Consider the following 5,720-nt stretch of genomic DNA (forward strand, 5'->3'; position numbering starts at 1 on the left):
GCCTTGAGCAGGGAGTGAAGATGGGCAGAAACGCTCCCTTATCTCATCACTTGCAGCCCCCCGATGATGCCATCGGAGCAAAGCACGCAGCTTGGCTGGCTGTGGCAACACCGCCCGCTGTCCTCATGTGAGGGCAAGTCCACCGGGCGGACTGGGACAGGACAGGAGAAGCTGGTCTCCTGAAGAGCCTTCCTGCCTCCACACAGGCCTTCTCGGCTGAACCACCCCATGTGTCTTACGCCCGGGATGCAGCCAGGGTTTCCAAGCACCTCATCAAGTAGCAGAGCAGGTTGCTCTATAATGTGAGGGAAACGCATTTCTATATGGGTCTCTTTGCCCCTTTGAGCAGCAATGTAAAGACTTTGCGAACTCAGCTTGATGGCAGATGTTTATTTCTTCTGCAGTCCTCGTAGGGGGAGAGAATATTTTTAGTAAAGTTACTGAATAGCTCTGACCTAAAGAGAGACCCTATGTGCTTGAAAACTTGCTTCCAATCTCTCTTTAGGTCAGGTCTGAGGTCTCTGACTTAAAGAAGGGCTCATGTGCCAGAAGCTCGGCTGTGTTTTCTGGCCGGTTGGTGTAACAAAAAGAACATTTCCTTCTCTGCAACCTTTGCCTCACTGCTGTCGTGAGGCTCTCATGGCTGCAACAGTTCTTCCACTTGTTCCACTGTTTTTTCCATGAACGTCATTTTGCTAAAAGCCATAATTATCATGTTTTTAACCCATATACCTCAGTGAATTGGAACAAATATACCCACACTACTGAACACAACAGTGAAGTGGCTCTTTTAGATCCCCTTAATGGTGGGAAACTAGCTGTGTTGCTAAAGACCATGAAATGTTGAAAGCAAGATATCCTCAAGGGTCTGGTGATACTCAGTTGTTAACTAGGGCACTTGTGATATTTTGGTCATATCTGTAGGGGTGCCTGTCGGGGAATTCATGGTACCCGTGGCATACCTGGGGATGTATTTGTGAGTTATTGCTAAGATATATGGTGGCAATATTTGTTGGGGTATCTGGTGAGCAGCTTGTGATATTTGGGATATTTGTGGCATATGGAGGGCACACTTGTGGTACTGGGGGATTTGTGAGGGTTTGTGATTTTTGGGTATTCACATTTGGAAGGTCTTAAACAGCTTGCGGTTTTCAGAGGAGTTCTCCAAGTTTTTCAGACCCCTTAAGATGGTTTCAAGATGTCCGAGACTGCTAGTTATTTTCCAAACAGTCGAACGCCAGCTCCAGCCTAGTTTACAACCAGTTACTGCTGCTGCTTGTGAACGTGCCACAACTTGTGTCCTCTGCCAGCTGACCACAGCTTCTCTCCCACCAGCAACCAGCACTTGCATCACCAAATCCTCGCTCACCCTGGCATCTCCTTTTCGCTGAGTTACGATCTTCCTCTCTGTTGTCATCTCCCTGCTCTGCCATGGTGAGGACATTATTTATTTGGGAGGGGTGGGGCTGTTAAGGGAGATGGATTATTCATTTGCGCTTTAAATATACTGAAAAGGGAAAAAAGAATCTTCTTTCTTCCCCCCTGCCATCTCCACTGGTGGGCGCAGCACTAAATCCCATATTTTTCATCCAAATTGAATGGTTTATTTTTATCTCTTTACAAAAATAAGCATTAAAAGTTACAAGATGGATCACCCGCATGCAGATCTTCAAGGGCTGGAGGGGAAGGCTGTGGAGAATATTGCGACTGAGACGAGGCTGAAGGAATAAGTCAGTAATATGTGTGTAACTGAAAGGCGGGTGGACCATTCATTCCCATTATGAAGAGGTGCACTACCATTAATAATCATTTTAACAAGAGCTGGCCTGAGCTAGCAGGTCTGGGCTACATTTCTGGAGAGTGAATTTTTATTTAATAAAAAATGCTCTGCATACAAATGAAAAGGTATGCCGGGCTCACTTCTCCTACCTGATATTTATTATTGCTTCACCTGCCTTGAAATGGGAACATTTATTTGGCCAAGGCGTATTAAAAGGGCTGTGCATGCTGTATTTGCTTTGTTAAAGCAGTCACCTCACAGCATACTTTTGTCTTAAAGCTCCTAAAGGACCACTTCAGGGCTGATTTCTGACTGGCTGCAACCTCTCTTAGGAGAAAAGGACCCGGACGTGGCTGGGCTTCCACGCAAGAAAGCAAATAACCATCAGAAGTCCTTCTACTTCTGTGTCTGTGAAGAAGGAGATGCTGTGTTCCTAAGGCGGTTCATCCAAGTCCCAGAGGCAGCACAGCAAGGCTGGGGTTTGTAAAAACTTCTGGTTTTGCTAGGGTGTGTTTTGGTGTCTCTGGGTCGCCTGGAAAATCGATGGGAGTGCGGATTCAGAAGACTGAACACTGCTGAGACTTTTACCCGTAAAACCACATCTTTTAAAATAGATAGTGCATTCCTGTTTAAGGAAATATATGAATAAAAACCACTGGGTCTTTTATGAATCAGCCATCAGGAAGAAAGCATTTAATCTTGTCGATGTAAGAGAACAGGGAAATTAGCTATTAACCAGGCACTCCTCATCTACTTCATTTTTTAGGAAAAATAGTAGCGAGGGGAAAGAGCCAAATCCGAGACAGGGCTGCTTGGCCTGCAGACCAGGGGCTAATTCAAACCCACCAGTGCGATTCCCTGCTCCATTTTTTAATAAAAAAAAAAAAAAAGAGGGAGAGTGAGAACATAATAGCAGCTGGGCTTCTGCTAAGTCTGACGCCTTTATCTTCCCATTCGGATGTTGTTTGGCCAGACAGTCTGGTAAACATGTTTGATGTAATGCGAGGGGCTAATTAGCGCTGCCGTCATCTTTGGACCTGGCTGGTCCAGCCTGGGGCTTTCAGAGGTGACTTGCTCTGACAAGGACAACGGGATGTCCAACTGACCGGCACCGGCTGAAGATGTGATTTTTGGACAGTACCAAGCAGCTGTTCTCTGGAAATCAAGGTGATCCTAAGTGTCACCAGCTGGGCACCGGGACACAGGGACAAGACGGTTTCATTAGTCACTGTTACGCTCTTGGTCCCTGGATCTCCGAAAGGCCAGGAGAGGTTGCGAATTTGCTATTTTTGCTGTGTCGGAGAAGTAGATGTGACAGTCTCGCTATCTGATGGAAAGCTGAGAGCAGAGCTATCTCCCTGGAGAAAGCAAGGAGATAGGTTGATATCTTTTCCTCTTTATTTAAGCGAGCTTTTCTGTGATTAACTGACCTGCTTACTCCTGGTTTCCAAAAAGGCGCTCTCCTACGTGAAGAGGTTCACGCCTTCATTTTGCCTTTAGCGGGGGTGCTCGCAGGAACGCTCTTTATTTGCACAAGCAATACCTTAATTCGGCTTTGTTAATGGTGGCTGTAATTCCAGGTGGAGAATAGATTTCCTCCTCCTGGCTGTCCAGCTTCTCCCTCTTCTTCTCCTTCCCCCTTCTCCTCCTCTCCCGTTTCCTTATGCAGTTTGCCCCGTCCCCTTCTCCTCTCTCGTATTTTATACCTGCGCTTTTGCTCTTTGAGATTTTGGCAGTTCAGATCCGTCTGTTCCTTACTGATGATGGGAAGATACTGTATCATAGCCGGCACAGGCAGGGCCCCCTCGGAGCCGCGGCAGTAATTAATGGTAATCCCTTAATCTGCGGGTTATGTCAGAGACCGCATTGCCTGCTTTTTCCCCTCCTGAGCACAGAGAGGTGTCAGACCCTCAAAAGCAGAACTGCCTGTCTAACATTACATGGGGGGGCCACAGGTTGGGGTTTTTTTCTTATATATAAATAACTAGGTATTACCAGGCATCTCTTTTTATTTTTTTTCTCTTTGCGTGTTTGCTGTCATAATCTGGTGCGACCAGCTTTGCCACAAAGAAGGAAAACAATCTCTTTCAAAATTTTAAGAGGCATTAGTGGTGAAGTTTGCAAGGACATGTGTTCTTCCCTTCTGCCCTTCCCTCTGGCATCAACATTTTTAATCAGAAAGGAGGCTGAACGCCAAAAAAGAACCATTTTGCTTGGACAACTTAGCATGTTTCATCTGGAATTTTCCTGAACACTTTTATCCGGTCAATCAAAACCATTCAACTCTCAGCCATCCAGTGTAAAAATAACCTTTTCTGAATTTTGGGTCTTTTGACACCAACAAGAGGTGACTGAAGAAAACATCAAGACGACAAAATCCCCACAGAAAATTGCATTTGGATGCAAAAGCCTTTTTTTTTTTCTAGAATGATAAGTTTGAATAAAAACAAAGCATTGAGCAGCTCTGGCCTCTGGTGGTCTCCATGTCTGCTTTCGCAGAGGAAGGCATCCAGGCCAGCCGTATGCAAAGGGGTACCGCTGGGTGGGGAGCATCGAGGAGGCTGGCATTAAGCACATCCAAGCCTCCAAAACAGCCTCTTGAAACCCCACGTTGGCTCTGTCGCAAGGGCGGATTTCATTCCCGGACCGGGTCGACCTGTAACTGGAAAAGGCCGGGAGACGTCGCGGGCCACAGCGCAGCGGGGTGCTAGCCCCACCTAATGCCGCGTGGTTCAGGGAGCTGGCATGCTTTGCTTTTCCCAGGGGCATCGCTCCAACCAGCCTCACTGCTGGAGGACGTGTTTTACCACCACTTGGTATTATTACAGATCAGGGGTGCTTATTTACAGGTGAAAAAGCATTTTTCAGCTGAGGTGATTTAAGTTGTATTTCTGTGTTGTCCTCAGCTGAGGTGAGCTCGCCCTTAACCCTTGGCGTTGCTGGGGCCGTTGGCTGTGGGATTTTCACCGTCACAGAGCTTGGTGTGATTTGCCCCTGCCCAGCAGGTGTCTCGAACTGGGACAGCGCGGGAAGTGGGTTGCTTCTCCCCAGCAGGCCTTTCCTCCAGGAGCTCCTTTTGGGTGGCACCGGCTGCTCTCGCCTGTGCCGAACCACCCCCCAGGAGCCTGCGGTGCTCCCAGGGGCTGAGCCGGGCAGGATCGACCCTGGTTTTGCCTGGGTGTAGGGCTCAGGAGCACTTTCACCATTCCTCAGCGTCAGCAGAGTTGTGGGAAACCTGAAACCTGGGCTTTAAACTAAAAATGGAGACTAATAATATTCTTCTATATGTTATTAAAAAACTGCTGGGTTAAACAAGTACCACACATTTCCATGCACCCAAGAGAGCTCTTCTAGCTCTAATGAAACCTCTAATGCAGAAAAGTATGAATATTTCTTCATAGAAGTCTCTTTCAGAAATTCATCTCTGCTCTATACATCACGAGGCAGCAGGACAGGCCATCTCTGAGGATCTCTAAGCAATCGCAGCCGTTTCTCCAGCCCTTACTCATGGATGAGCTCTGCAAGTGCAGACTAGGGAGGGTTCACAGGTGAAGCACATTCCCAGCCAGAACCTGCTACCTGAGCGAACCCAGCTGCGGGGGGATAAGAAGGGAAGAGGGGAGCAGTATTGGCTTGGCAAGGGCTGGCTGGGGTTGTTTGCTGGCTCTCTATCACTTTGCCTGTGCAAAGAGAGCTTTCTGTCTTTTTTTTTTCAGGGCCAGTGGTTGCTAATCTCTAAAATGTTTCTTTTTCTTTTTGTTGCAAGAGCTAAAAGGCTCTCTGGCTGTGCCACTGCTCTCTTTTTGCAGTGTTTTGCATGTGAAGCAGGAGGAGGTTCTGAGACAGCAGAGCCTGCATTTGGGTGAGTTAAGACATTAAAGGGCACCAGCTTTTTCTCCCTCGTGATGCTTGATTTTTCTCTGTCTTCTGGTGCCTGGCA

At 47.4% G+C, this 5,720-nt stretch overlaps 1 long non-coding RNA gene across 1 annotated transcript; it reads left to right on the top strand.

Annotated features, from left to right (window-relative positions):
• The first annotated feature begins 1,042 nt into the window (after positions 1-1,042).
• LOC135328796 (uncharacterized) lies at positions 1,043-4,241 on the top strand. The gene is made up of 2 exons (XR_010389834.1): positions 1,043-1,434; positions 2,060-4,241. It is a non-coding gene; the product is annotated as an uncharacterized LOC135328796 (long non-coding RNA).
• Positions 4,242-5,720: the final 1,479 nt, after the last annotated feature.

The sequence above is a fragment of the Dromaius novaehollandiae genome, chromosome 6, assembly GCF_036370855.1.
Source record: "Dromaius novaehollandiae isolate bDroNov1 chromosome 6, bDroNov1.hap1, whole genome shotgun sequence".
Classification (NCBI taxonomy): domain Eukaryota; kingdom Metazoa; phylum Chordata; class Aves; order Casuariiformes; family Dromaiidae; genus Dromaius; species Dromaius novaehollandiae.